This window comes from Nyctereutes procyonoides, unplaced genomic scaffold, assembly GCF_905146905.1.
Source record: "Nyctereutes procyonoides isolate TBG_1078 unplaced genomic scaffold, NYPRO_anot_genome, whole genome shotgun sequence".
NCBI classification, from domain to species: domain Eukaryota; kingdom Metazoa; phylum Chordata; class Mammalia; order Carnivora; family Canidae; genus Nyctereutes; species Nyctereutes procyonoides.
Window position 1 is genome coordinate 60,618,869 of NW_026575049.1, and position 15,203 is coordinate 60,634,071.

The window sequence follows — 15,203 nt, forward strand, 5'->3', positions numbered from 1 at the left end:
AATACAAATATGTCATATGAGAAAATGTCATAAATGGGAGTTACTGGAGATTTACTGTCTAAATATGTTTCTTAATCATTTGTCCAGTAACCAATAGCTGACTAGAGAAGAAGAAAACAGAAGATTTGGGGAAAAGAAGGTAACTTTGCTATGAAGAAGGAATATGATGATGAAACGCTCATCTAATACTTTTGGTTCCATCACATACAAAGATTCAATGCTGGTAATTTCTGCCTCATGATTCTTGCTGAAACGTGTAAATCAACTTACAATAAATAATCTGGCCATTTGACAGACTTTGGATCCATAAAGTAAAAAAACAATAAATTTAAATATGATAAATTCAGCTAATTCAATCGTCAGGGATATGTACATATTTACATATGGATAGAGTAGCAGTTTTGTTTATCTGTGGATTCAAGTTTTAAAGATGTTATTTAAAAAATAAAGATATTATTTTTTACTCAATGATCATATTTTGGACAATTAGTCCTGTATGTCAAATGGCAAGAGAATCCATGTATGGTATACATAAGTAAAGCTAGACACTTTGGAAACAAGTTCTTTGAACATGAAAAATTATATTGAGAATAATGATAATTTTGTAACAAAATTAAGATTATCTAATAACAAGTAAATATAAAACATATTAGTATATATAATTTTATGTGTATCATAAATTTATATAATTAATCTAAGTTATAGCACAGCTTATGTTTGGTGTATCATTTCTTCTTCGATATCTTTAGGACTTTGTCTTCAGTACCTCTTATTCCTCTTTCTTCTTTAATAATATAACCCCATGCAATGGCTTTCTTTTCACTTGTCTGTTGACAATTCCTAAGCAGTGCCTTCAGTTTTTATGATTGTTTTTTTCTCTTAAGCTGAATTCAACCCATCCTATGCATCCTTCAAAGTCTAGTTCAAATATAGGCTCCACCATGAAGGTTGCGACCGGCTTCAGTGATGCTGCCGGCCCAAATCCACTTCAGTTTTCTCAGAAGTCCCATTGCCCTCAAATCATTCTCATCTTAAAAATATGGCACTTCCTCCCTTTTTAAATTATATTGAAAATGCCTTATTTTCTCTGACTACCGTATGCTTCCTGATAGTAAGGTTTGTTATTGTACCCTGAAACCAATTCCTTAAAAATAGCTGAGACTCTAGAAATAATGATTATTAACAAATAAAGTTTCTATGAGCATTATTCTCTTAGAGACTGTTAGATATGCGAACATATTTCCCTCTCCTCATATATTTTAAACAGCTATTTATTCTTAGAGAAATTAACTCTGAAAAACTCAGACCACATTTTCAGACTAAACCAGTTTTGACTACTTTTATGTGACCTCAAGTACATCATTTATCTCTGCTGTGTCTGCCTTTCTATTTGTAAAATATTAAAAGCTCACTCTCTCAACTGCTCTGCGCTTCTGTGAGGATTATCCAACGCAACGCACTTTGCATGAACATGCTCTGAAGGCAGGTTTTTATAAACAAAGACTGGCAGTTCCTGATATTCTAGTTCTGGCCAGCGTGGCTTCGAGCCTTGCAGTGTCTAAGAGTTGCTCAGGGCCCTGGCTGCCTCTCCACTGGGACAACATCTGAATGTCCTCATCTTTAGTTACGTGGCTGGCACCTCCATGAAAAAGCCCTTTATAGTCTTTTCTTTTCTCATGGAATGGGTGTTTGGACATGATCTCCTTACCAGCTGACTTCAAGTCAAGGAGAACTTTTTTTGGCAGCTGATATGAAACAAATTCTGGTCAGACATATTTAGGGCCTCAAGTCACAGACCTGTGTTTATTTTTATTGAAAAAGCACAGAGTGGGAGACTTGGCCCCACGGCCTTTTGAGCTCTACACAATAGCAGAGCTCTGGGTCCAGCAGTATATAGAAAGTTGTTTCAAGTATTTTAACCAAAAAACACAAGAAGATGATTAGTTTTCATTCTGGGCAACTAAAGATTGCCCTTTTAGGTATACCACACAAGTATAAGCCAGAGAAGAGTTTCCAAGAAAATACTGCATTTGTCATTCATAAAGGTATCCCCAACACTCCCCACCTTAAATAATCACAATAGTTTTGCCTTTCTCTAGAAATCATGGACTCTATCACAACCTTCCCATGTTCCATCCTTTAACATCAGAACTTCTCTCTTGCAGATGATATTTTGAGCAATGGTAATGCTGAACATAGGTTTTTTTTTTTTTTTAGCAAATTCCCCACATCACACTTTTTTTAATAGTAGTATTTTTATCACTATATTGCTCCATGCCACTACAATCTTATGGTCAAGGCTTCTCTTTTTTAATATTTTAATTTTTTAAAGTTTTTAATTTTAATTCCAGTATGGTTAACTTACAGTGTTATAATAGTTTCAGGTGTACAAATAGTGATCGAATAATCCTATACAGTACTCAGGGCTCGTCATGATAAACCCAGTCTTTAATCCCCATCACCTATTTCACCCATCACCCCACCCACCTCCCCTCTGGTAAGCATTAGTTTGTTCTCTATGGTTAAGAGTCTGTTTCTTTCTGTTTTTCTTTTTTTTTTTTAAGATTTATTTATTTATTTATTTATTTATTTATTTATTTATTCATTCATGAGAGACACACAGAGAGAGAGACAGAGACACAGGCAGAGGGAGAAGCAGGCTCCTCAAAGGGAGCCCGATTTGGGACTCGATCCCAGATCCTGGGATCATGCCCTGAGCTGAAGGCAGATGCTCAACCGCTGAGCCAACCAGGCGTCCCTCTCTCTCTCCTTTGCCTTTGCTCATTTGTTTTGTATTAAATTCCACACATGAGTGAAATTATATGGTATTTGTCTTTCTCTGACTGACTTATCTCTCTTGGTATTCTATTTTCTAGCTCCATCCATGTCATTACAAATGGCAAGGCTTCATTCCTTTTTATGGCTGAATAATATTCCATTGTGTATATATACCATCTCTTCTTTATCCACTTGGGTTGCTTCCATAATTTAACTATTGTAAATAATGCTGCAATAAATAGGGGATGCATACATACTTTCAAATTAGTGTGTGAATCCTGGATCATAAGGTAGTTCTATTTTTTTTTTAATTTTTTAAGGAGCCAGTTTGCATTCCCACCAGCAGTACAGAGGGGTTCCTTTTCCTTCACATCCTTGCCAACATCTGTTGTTTCTTGTGTTGTTGATTTTAGACATTCTGACAGGTGTGATGTGGTATCTCATTGTAGTTTGGATATGCGTTTCCCTGATGATGAGTGATACTGGGGATCTCTTTTCATGTATCTGTTTGCCATCTGTATGTCTTCTTTGGAGAAATGTCTGTTCATGTCTTCTGCCCATCTTTAATTAGATTTTTTTTTTTTTTGGTGTTGAGTTGTATAAATTCTTTATGTATTTTGGATACTAACTCCTTATTGGATGTGTCATTTGCAAATATTTTCTCCCATTTAGTAGGTTGTCTTTTAGTTTTATTGATTGTTTCCTCCACTGTGTAGAGTATTTTTATTTTGATGTAGTCCCAACAGTTTATTTGTGCTTTTATTTTCCTTGCCTCAAGAGACATATCTAGAAAAATGTTGCTATGGCAGATGTCAGAGAAATTACTGCCTGTGGTCTCTTCTAGGATTTTTATGGTTTTAGGTCTCACATTTAGGTCTTTATTTATTTTTTATTTATTTTTTTATTTTTTTACATTTAGGTCTTTAATTCATTTTGAGTTTATTTTTGTGTATGGTATAAGAAAGTGGTCCAGTTTCATCCTTTTGCATGTAGCTGTCCAGTTTTCCCAAGGCCATTTGTTGAAGAGACTTTTTTCCATTGTATATTCTTGCCTCTTTTGCCAAAGATTAATTGACAACATAATTATGGATTTGTTTTTGGGCTTTCTATCCTATTCTATTGATCTATTTGTCTATTTTTGTGTTAATATACTGTTTGGATTACGACAGCTTTGTAGTATAACTAGAAGTCTAGAATTGTGATAACTCCAGCTTTGTTCTTCTTTTTCAAGATTGTTTTGGCTATTCAGGATCTTTTGTGGTTCCCCACAAATTTTAGGATTATTTGTGCTAATTCTAGAACAAACAGTTTTCTAGTTCTAGTGAAAAATGCTGTTGGTATTTTGATAGGGATTGCATTAAATTGCATTAGATTGCTTTGGGTAATATGGACATTTTAATAATATTTGTTCTTCCAATCCACAAGGGAACATTTTCTCATGTGTGGAATGTTTCCCATTTCGACAATGTTTTATAGTTTACAGAGTACAAGTCTTTCACCTCCTTGGTTAAGCTTATTCCTAGGTATTTTATTATTTTTCGTGTAATTATAAGTGGGATTGCTTTCTTAATTTCTCTTTCTATTGCTTCATTATTAGTGGATAGAAACGCAATGGATTTCTGTGCAATGATTTCCCCATACCTTTTTTTCCCCATATATCTTCATGGTCTAAATTTGATACCTTTGATTAATACTGGAAACAGTTTTGTCACAAGAAATGAGTCTTCTTACATTAACTTCCCTCAAGCCCTGTCCATGCGTGGATCATTTTTTATTTGCCATGAAAAGGATCACAATTTGCATGTATTGAACACCATTTGTGAGGCAGCCACTATGCTAGGAGCCATGCATTGTCTCCTTCAATCTTCACAACTATCCCTAGAGGTAAATAACATTCCGCTTATTTTAAGGATGAGAAAATTGAGTCTATGGTGGGCCCAAAGTAAAACTGCTAGATGGTGTCAGAGCTGTTATTTATATTCAAGGCAAGGTTATTGCAGCTTCCACATTCTTTCCATTATACAACCAAAAAAGAATACATCAGTATACATAAATAAACATAACGACATATACTCATATGTATACCTATACACAGAATACTTGTTGCTGAAGCTTCATTACACATAAAGCAATTTTTAGTAATTAGACAAAAATTTGTCATTTTAGTAATAGGTAGATGAACTAGGTACTAGCCTAACCGTCTGTTTGTTACATTGTTAAGCAGTGTTTTAGAATGCTATCGGCACAGATTCATATATAAAAATATTTACATGTCTCATATATAAACAAGAAAACTCGGTAAGCTAGAATAATTTTCTTCAAAATAGTCTGATGACATAACCTCACTCTTTTAAAACTGCATATGACCCTGATTCAGCAGCCTATGGTACTAGGAGGACACACTGGCAGATGCTCAACAAGCATCAGGTGTTTCAGCTAGAAGAGGGTTGAGCAGACATTCAGATTGGAGGTGGGTAAGAGGCAGTTACCATCCACAAAAGAAGGTGAAGACCCAGATTCTGGATATGGGGTCCTGGTCCAGAGCAGAACTAGCAGCCATTCTGATCTGAAACTCAGCGTCTGATGGACTAGCCCAGGGGACCTAATTAGCCCTAAACACAGCAGGTGTTTCCACAGTCTGCAGCAAGACCTAGCCTATAGATGGTCAAATGCTCACAGTTTCAAAGATTAGAGGGCTTAAGAGGCAAGGAGCTGCCCAACTCACCCCAATCCTCTTCTATCTATTTCTTAGTCTTCTTTTTTAAAAGCTTTCTGGAGTATGATTACTCCTCAGCAGACCATGGAAAATGTGCCTGGGAATAAATGAAATTAAACTAGTGATTCAAGAATTCTTTCATAATGCAATCCGAACCAGTCTTTATTAATGAGGCCAAAATATTTCCCATCCAACTGAAGTCCTGCAATTATTTAAATGTGTAAGTGAAACCATTCTTTATACCTTCATTCACAGTCCATTTAAGCCAGAAACTGGGCTTACTTGGTTTACTAACTGAGCATTAAGCACCACTTGAGCAGTTTAAGAACTATCAACAGTTGCAATGGCCCATAATAAATATATATACAATTATTTCTATATAGATTGTCCTTCATTTTTGAAAATGACATTGCCAATACAGGTACCAATCATGTGCCTAACTCTTCCTGCATGGCTAGGATTTTAGTGCATATCTGTATGGGGATTTTCCATTTATAGGGCACTTACTATCTCATTTATTTATCAATATAATCCAATACATAATTGTTATTATTAATGTATCATTAAGGAAATAGAATTCAGTGATGTTGGATAATACAAGATGGATAAAACCAGGAACTGAAAGACCAAAGTTCTTAGCATATTGCATTCATACATATCATAAATAAGCATGATTTTTCTTTCATAGTTGCCATGCAAAATTCTGTGTTGTCTGTCATACTTGCATAGTGGTCCCTTACATAAAATACAAAGCCCATTTATGAGGAAAAATAGTTAGTTAGTCAAAATCATATATAGTTAAATCTTATCTTCTTTCAGTAACACCTTCATTTGGAGTATTTAAATTATTTACTTGGGGTATTCGAATTAGTTATCATTTGCAAATATAATAGAATTTTACAGCAAAGTATCTCAAATAATATTTTCCATGTCTTAAATTTTATTTAGAATTTTTAGTTATAAATGTAATTATATATTTAATTTTCAAATATATACCATCCAGTAGACATGTATTGACAGATTTTTTGTTTCAATTCAAACATATATATTAGAAGTAGGCAGTTTCACATAAGTATTTTCTTAAAGTTTGAAAAAAAGACTAGAAAACTCTAACAATATAATTTCATACTTTGAAGCTTATATATTCAAAGCCTTGTTTTGTAGATTTTCACTGTGTGAGATAAAGCTCATGAAAATTACTTCGTTATGTCATTTTGGACAGAGAAGGAAAAAGGTTTTTATTGATTTCATTCTTTTTAAATCTCTCTGCCTTGAAGGATTGCTCAGAATAATTGATATGGACAAGAAGTAGAGTCTGACTAGATGTTCCTAATGCAACCTCTCCCTAAATCCCAACAAAGTATCCATGAAGGTCCACAAGAAGGTGAAAATTTCACAAAAACTTCAGTAAATGACAACAAAGTTACTGCTAAAAATTGGAAAAATATCACATGATCTACAAAATCTATGTAATTGAATAAAATGGTACAATGAATGGTTATGTATATGTTGCTAAAACAAGAGACCCTATTGGAGTGAAAGAAGAGAAATACTTTCTCTCTCCACCATCACCTGTCTTTGAAGCGAGATGCTTCCTATCCTTGCCCCAGGAAAACTTTGCTGTATGTATGTTATGTACTAAATGTTTGTGCCCTGCCCCCAAATTCATGTCTCGGAACCTTAATCCCTGATGTGGTGGTATTAGTAGGAGGGGGCCTTTGGGAGTAATTGTAATGAGGTCATTGAAATGGAACTATAATAAATAGGATTAATGCCTTTATAGGAAGAGACATGAGAGAAGTAATCTCTTTCTCAGCCATATGAAGACAGAGTGAGAAGCTGGCCATCTACAAGCCAGAAGAAGGTTCTCACTAGAATGCTACCATACTGGTACTCTAGTCTTCACAACTGTGAGAAATAACTATTTATTGTTTAAGCCACCCAATTTATGGTATTTGTTACGCAAACTAAGCTTACTAAGACAATAGATATTTTATTTTAACACACTTAAATTACTGTTTCTTTTCTTCCATCTTTACATTCTTCCTTTCATTCAGACATTGAAATTCTCAGAAAATAAAACGTTAGGAAATATGGAGATGCTAATGGAAATGTACTTCATCTTTCAGACATAACCACAATGACTATAATGCTGTGGAAGGAAACAGTGATAGGATGGTTGTTGGTGGGACATGCTCATAATTGTAGGTTGTTTGAACTTAACTGGTTCAGTGTCAGTGAATCATGCAGTAAATGCTGGAGATAATCTTAACTCAATCCAGAAGAGATGTACTTAAAATCTGCTGAGCAGAACTGAATTGAGAATAGAATCTTAATGATACTTCAAATATATACTTAGTGATACTAAGTATAAGTGGTGCCCAAGCAAGCCATACATAACAACTTGCTAGAAAAATACTGAGTGTGCCAATATTACTTTCAATTCAGAATCAGTAGAAAATGTTAGAATAGTATTTGGCATTCAAAGAGTATGCAAAAATACGTGATTCATGTCAATTAGGCAAACAAAGGGTCATACAAAAATCATGCTGAGTGGTAAAGAAAACATGTTAGTTACAACATAAGATGGGCAATGTAAGAAAAGATACATAAACTAAAATTAACAATAGTAAAAGTAAAGTCGGTATTGTGGAAAATAAAGAAAAAACTGAATTAGTGTGTAGGGATGAAGAGGACAAACTTTAAAAGTTCTTCCAAAATAATAAAGAAATAAAAACTATGAGAGAAGTTTATGGGAAAAAAGATAACACAAATGTGGAAAATAGTATTTTTAAGAGAGACTAGGAAAAATATAACAATGTCTGAGATTTTAAAAAGGAAAAACATCGTAATTAAAGTTTGAAATGGAACTTAAAAACACCTGCAGACATCAAATAGAAAAAAACAAGTTACCTACAGGTAAACACAAGTCTGGCCTGATACTTCTTCACATCAGCGAACAACATGAGACCATGTAATAAAAGTCTACAAAAATCACATTTATGAATAAAATGTGAACATGTCAAGTTTTTATTAATATGTGAATAAAAAAGTCATTCTCTGATATGTATAGGAGGATAATTTTAGCATCCATTTCTTCTTGAAAAAACATTAAAGACTTATTGGAGACCTATTCCAGAAAACTGAAAGATAAATCAAGATTACAAAGTCAAAAAAGGGGAAATAGGATATTGGATAATAGTTTTTAGATGTTATGATTCTGAATCCTAAAGTCAATACTGTAACCAATATGCATTAACATATTAACATAACAGAATAATGCAGAAGTCAGAAATACTTTTGAGAGAAAAAATACAATGTAAAATATATCAATTAACATTAACCTATGTTTAAAATCAAAAGAACAAAAATACTAAGAGAGAATTGGTAAAATTGTACTAATTTCCTCAAGTTATTGGTAGCGTCTCAAGATATTGCTTTGATCTTTTAAAATCATTTATTTAATTATCAAAAGACATTCTCATTGAGAAAAATACATAAAACAATATGAAAGTGTATGTAACTATAGTCACAAATTCCCCATTTGAACACTCTGTCACCAAAAGATGTAATCACAAAAAAATGGTTTGGTTTATATTATTTTCAGAACTGTATAAAGTTAGCCAAAATGTAAGAACATGCATATATATATACAAACACACATGCAAATCCATGCATACACATAGCATGTATCTAGATGTATATATGTATGTATATGTAAAATATGTAAAATTATATCATTATCTGAATGTAGTATGTTTTACACATAAAGTAGATAGTTATTTTTTATATTATTTTTACAAAATTCTGTTTTAAGATACTGCTTTGCAAGTTTTTTTTTTTTACCTGAAACTTTATAATGGACATTATTCCTTTAAACTATTGAGATTACACCAAAATAAAAAGCTTTTGCACAGTGAAGGAAACCATCAATGAAACGAAAAAGCAACCTACTGAGTGGGAGAAGATATTTGCAAGTGATATATCCAATAAGGAGCTAATATCCAAAAAAATATAAAGCGCTTATACATACAACTCAACACCAAGAAATATATATATAATAATCTGATTAAAAATGGGCAGAAGATTTTAAGAGACTTTTTTTCAAAGAAGACATACAGATGCCAAACAGACAAATGATAAGATGCTCCGTATCATTAATCGTCCGGGAAATGCAAATCAAAACCACGATGAGGTATCAACTCACACTTTTCAGAATGTCTAGAATCAAAAAGACAAGAAATAACAAGTGTTGGCAAGGAAGGGAAGAAAAAAGAACCCTAGCGCACTGCTGATGGGAATGTAAATTGATGCATCCACTGTGGAAAACAGTATGAGTTTCTCAAAAAATTAAAAATAGAAATACCATATGATCCGGTAACTCCACTACTGAGATTTACCCAAAGCAAATGAAAACACTAATGGGAAGATATATACACCCTATGTTTATTGCAGCATTAGTTACAATAGTCAAGATATGGAAGCAATGCAAGCATCCACCCATAGGTGAATGGATAAAAAAGATATGGAATACATATATTCCAATATAGTCATTAGTAAAATAATCGTGTAAGAAACATTCCTAAACATACATCCTTGTACACCTGTTTTAGTATTTTTGGAAAATACGCTTCTACAATATTTGTTTTAATGAATATGCTGATTTTCCATTTTAAACAACAGCATATATCCCTTTCCTGAGGAATCTAGGCTTTAATCTAAGCTAACGTCAAGACTGCATCTCAAAACAAAGAGAGTATCCCATGTGGTAACCTACTTCTGCTGCCTCAACAAGGAAGGTCTAAAACCAAAGGCAAGCATCCTGATGCATCTTTCCTCACATATATATCATGTCTTGGGAGCTTTTAATGAAATTTTGTATTCACGAGTCTGCAAGAGTAAATATTTAGTTTTGTTGAGGAAGTCACTGCTATTGCCAGTAGTGATCACTTTAGCACTTTGGATACTTATTTATAAACATCAACAAAATAGACAAGCAAGAACAACTGTACTTTGGGAAAAATAAAAATAAAATAAATTAAAAAAACAAGAAACACTAGAATTAAGAGTCTGAATCATGAGAGAGAAAATATCCTAAGAAAACAGATGTAATGTAGGAAATAGAAGACAATTTTAAATTAGTTAAATTTGTATCCCCAGAAAGATTCAGTGATTTATCACAAACAGAAAGCAACTATATACTGATATGAACAAGAAAGGCAAAACAACACAAGTGCTTAGGAATTAAAAACAGAATTACTAAACTAAAAAATAATGATTGTGGTAACTGAAGAGTTGAACTAATAGAACTTAAAAGTGAAATAATAATATGGATTTGGACTTCAAAGAACAATCAACAGCCAGATAAATCAATACAAGTTATAGTTAACTCTAAATAGTATTTGACATCGGAGTTGTTAAATGACTGCTAGTTTTAAATAAACAAAGGCACAACATGAAATCAGTTTCATGACTTTCTAGGGGAGGATTTCTAGGTAATTTTCACAGATGTGGGTGAAGAAGAGAGTTAAAGCAGGGGAGAGGCTTTACAAACGGTATTGTCTGCATTGAGGAAGAAAGGATAGAATGTTCAATGAAATTTGCCGAAAGCTTAAAGGGGGAGTCTAATTTTGTCTTAGTCAATTGATGAATACAATAAAGTGTGTCCATTTTAAGTGTAAATTTTTCCGAGAATTGAGAAATTTGAATACCTGTGTAACTACCACACCATTAAGATAAATATCTCTTTAACTAAAATATGTTCCTTTTGCCCTTTCCCAGTCAATCTCATATCTCTAGTGCGATCAACCATTGGCTGACTTCCTGTCGTTAGAAATTAGGTGTCTTTTCTACAGTTCCTTATAAATGGGATCAGGAATCATATAGCATGTACTCTTTTATCTGGCTTCTTTTGCTAAGTATATGTTTTTAAAATCCACCCCTGTTATTGCATCCATCAGTAATGTGTTCTTAATTATTTCTGAATTGTACTCTATTGCACAGACAGACCACGATTTGTTCATCCATTCCTCTACTGATGGATATTTGAGGCAATTCCTATCTAAGGTTAGAGCGTAACTGCTGGATTATGTATCAGGTGTATGTTTCTCAGTCATCTTTTGCCTGGCCTCATAGTGTGCATGTGTAGATTAGTTTGCAGCCAAGGACTTAAAGGGACCCCAAGCCATGCTGGGAATCTCCCTCTTTTTTGTTGCATGGTTCCCTTCTTTCTAGTTCTTTTCTTCCCACATTTTAGCTAACCTCATCTTCCTGAATACCAATCTGTCTCCTCAAGTCAACGAGACCTCTGGGTGCTGGTAGGGATCTCTTCCCCTGTACCCAACTGGGAATTGGCTTCAGGCAGAAAGCTGGGACAATATTGGGGCCAAACTCATTTGTTTATCTTCCTCTGATCACAGTCCTACTCTGCTCATTAGTCAGTGTCTGGAAACAGTGACTTCATATGTTTTGTCTATTTTTTTTGGTTTATTAGGGGAAATTTAAGTTTAGACTTAGTTAATTTCTTAAGTCATGAAATCAGAAGTTGATATTGATTAACTTAGTTGAATAGAGAATATAACTGCTCATACATTTAGCAAAAAACAACTATCAGAATAAAAATAGAAAAAAGAACTCACAAATTATTAGAATAAATAAGATAAAAAATAAAAAAGAAACAATATAAATTATAAAGGCAACCAACAAAATAAATAGACAAAAGCAGCAATCATAATAAATGTGGAATGAAGTAATTAATCTGGGGCAAGATGTAATACTTAAATTGTGTGTAAAAATCCAACTGCATGCTCTTTATAATAGATGTAATTAAAATATTGATTAAATAGTTTGGAAATAGTGAGATGGTCTTATTTTTGATTTTGCTACATAGAAAATATAGTTCATAATGGTGGTAAGGCAGATCTAGAGGAAGAGTGTTTTAGGAAATTATAAAGGCTCTGAGATGGGAACAAGGTTGTGTTCAAGTAACAAAAATAAGGCAAATGAGTTATGTCAGTGTTGAATGAATTAATTACTATGGATTATATTTTACATGTCCTGTGGGGTAGTTGAGGGATAGAAGCCTAATGGAGTCAGTGACTTTGATAGCATTTTAGTGAAGTGGTTAAGCGCTTGGACTCTGAAGCTAGGTTGGTTTTAAATTCTGGCTCTACCACTTTTTAGCTGTGTGACCTTGGGCATATAATATATTTGTTTCAAATTTAAAAAAATTTTATTGTAATATAATTGGCATATAACATTGTTAATTTTAGGTGTATCACATAATAATTCCATTTTGGTATATATTGTGAAGTGATCACCATAATAAGCATAAACATTTGTCAGTTCCTTTTTTTTTCTTGTGATGAGAACTCTCACAAGATTTACTCTCAGCAATTTTCAGATATATATTATTAATGATAGTCACCATGCTATACATTTTTTTAAAAAGATTTTATTTATTTATTCATGAGAGACAGAGAGAAAGAGAGAGAGGCAGAGACACAGGCAGAGGGAGAAGCAGGCTCCATGCAGTGAGCCCGATATGGGACTTGATCCCAGGTCTCCAGGATCACGCCCTGAGCCGAAGGCAGGTGCCAAATAGTATGGTATTTGTTTTTGTATGACTTATTTTACTGAGGGTAATGCCCTCAAGACTTATCTACAGTGTTGTAAATGGCAAGATTTCCTTTTTTATGGCTGAATAATATTCCACTGTGTGTGTGGGATGTGTGTGTGTGTATGTGGCGTGTGTATGTTTGTATATGTCGTGTATATATATATATATATATGTACATACATACCACATTTCCTTTATCATTCATCCATTGATGGACACTTAGTTTACTTACATGTCTTGGCTATTGTGAATAATGCTGCAACAAACATGGAGTACAGTTTTTGGGTTAGTGTTTTCATTTCCTTTGGATAAATACCCTGAAGTGGAATTGTTGGATCGTATGATAGCTCTATTTTTTAATTTTTGAGGAACCTCCATACAGTTTTCCATAGTGGCTGTACCAGATTACATTTCTATCAGCAGTGCATAGGGTTCCCTTTTCTCTACATCTTTGCCAATACTTATTATTTTTTATCTTTTTGATTATAGCCATTTTAATAGTTGTGAGGAAATCATCTCATTGTGGTTTTGATTCACATTTCCCTAGTGATTAGTGACAATGACTATCTTTTCATGTGCCTGTTGGCCCTCTGTGTGTGTCTTTGGAAAAATGTCTTTTCAGGTCCTCTGTCCGTTAAAAACGGACAATTCAATTAATAAACTGAATGATTATTATCAAAAAAAAAAGAAAGAAAATATAGTTCAGGTATGCCTGCGTGGCTCAGCAGTTGAGCATCTGCTTTTGGTTCAGGGCGTGATCCTGGAGTCCTGGGATCGAGTCCCACATTGGGCTCCCTGCGTAGAGCCTGCTTCTCCTTCTGCCTGTGTCTCTGCCTCTCTCTGTGCTTTCATGAATAAATAAATAAATAGTCTTTAAAAAAAAAGAATAAGAAAATATAGTTCAGTGTTATTTAAAAATTAACATTCAATTGAACAAACATCAAGGTAAAACAATATTATTAGAAAAGATAAAATGAAAATAAAACATAATTCTCATAGTAAAATAAATAAGACATCTCATTTGTATAAAATAAAGAAAAGGAAAAATATTTATTAAATTAAAAAATATTAAATATTAAAAACTACAGGAAGAACATCAAACATCCTAATTATCATAATAAATGTAAATGGATAAAACTCAAAACATCTCTGACACCAGTAAAAGACTGTGATATATACTACCTACTTCTAAAAGATGTCCCAGTAATTAGAAAGTAGAAAAACATTACTGGGTAAAGATATACTAAGCAAACTAGAAATTTTATTTTTAAAAAATTTTTAAAGGTTTTATGTATTTATTTGTGTGAGAGAGAGGCATAAGCAGGGGGGGAGGCTGTTGGAGAGGAAGAAGCAGACTCCCCACTGAGCAGGGAGTCAGATGCAGGGCAGGGCTGGATCCCAGGACCCTGGGATCATGACCTAAGCCAAAGACAGATGCTTAACCAACTGAGCCACCCAGGCGCCCCAAACTAGAAATTTTAAGTGGTAGTATTCATATCAGAAATATAAAATTATAGAAAAAATCAGGAGAATGAGGATTATTTTGTGTTAAGAAAATATATTCAGTGTTGAATTGAAGGTCAATTCAGAAGAATCAGTTATATGCTACTCTTCTCAACTTCACATTCAGTGATGTCACTTACAGAACTTGAAATTGGCTATGGTAACTTAGAATTTGGCAAATGTTTCAGATCAGACCTCCTCTCCCCTCCCTTCCCACGGAGACTTGGTTGTTAAACATTTACTAGTACACCACTGAATATAATCCAAAATGAATATATAACAGTAATGGCTCTGTAAGGCCTAATAGCGTAACTTAAAAATGTAGAGCACAAACTTATTAGAAATTCAAAGATAAGATGACAGAAACTCAATATTTGTGGGAGAGATTAATATATCTCTGTCAGCCTTTGATGATTCAAGTAAGCACATACAGAAAGTACAATGAAATAGATGATTTGGATTATATAATTAATAAATCACCTATTTCATCATATTGATGTGTATTGCAAACACCAAAGAATATATATTCTTTGTTGCATATACAAAATACTTTAAAGCATAGTAACTCAGACAGAAAATCTCAAGAAT

The 15,203-nt window shown here is 33.5% G+C and overlaps 1 long non-coding RNA gene across 1 annotated transcript in view; it reads right to left on the reverse strand.

Annotated features, from left to right (window-relative positions):
* Positions 1–5,519: 5,519 nt before the first annotated feature.
* LOC129511745 (uncharacterized) overlaps positions 5,520–15,203 on the reverse strand; it is a 56,057-nt gene continuing 46,373 nt past the window's right edge. The window contains exon 4 of the long non-coding RNA XR_008664897.1: positions 5,520–5,591. This is a non-coding gene — a long non-coding RNA (uncharacterized LOC129511745). The remainder of the gene's footprint in view (positions 5,592–15,203) is intronic.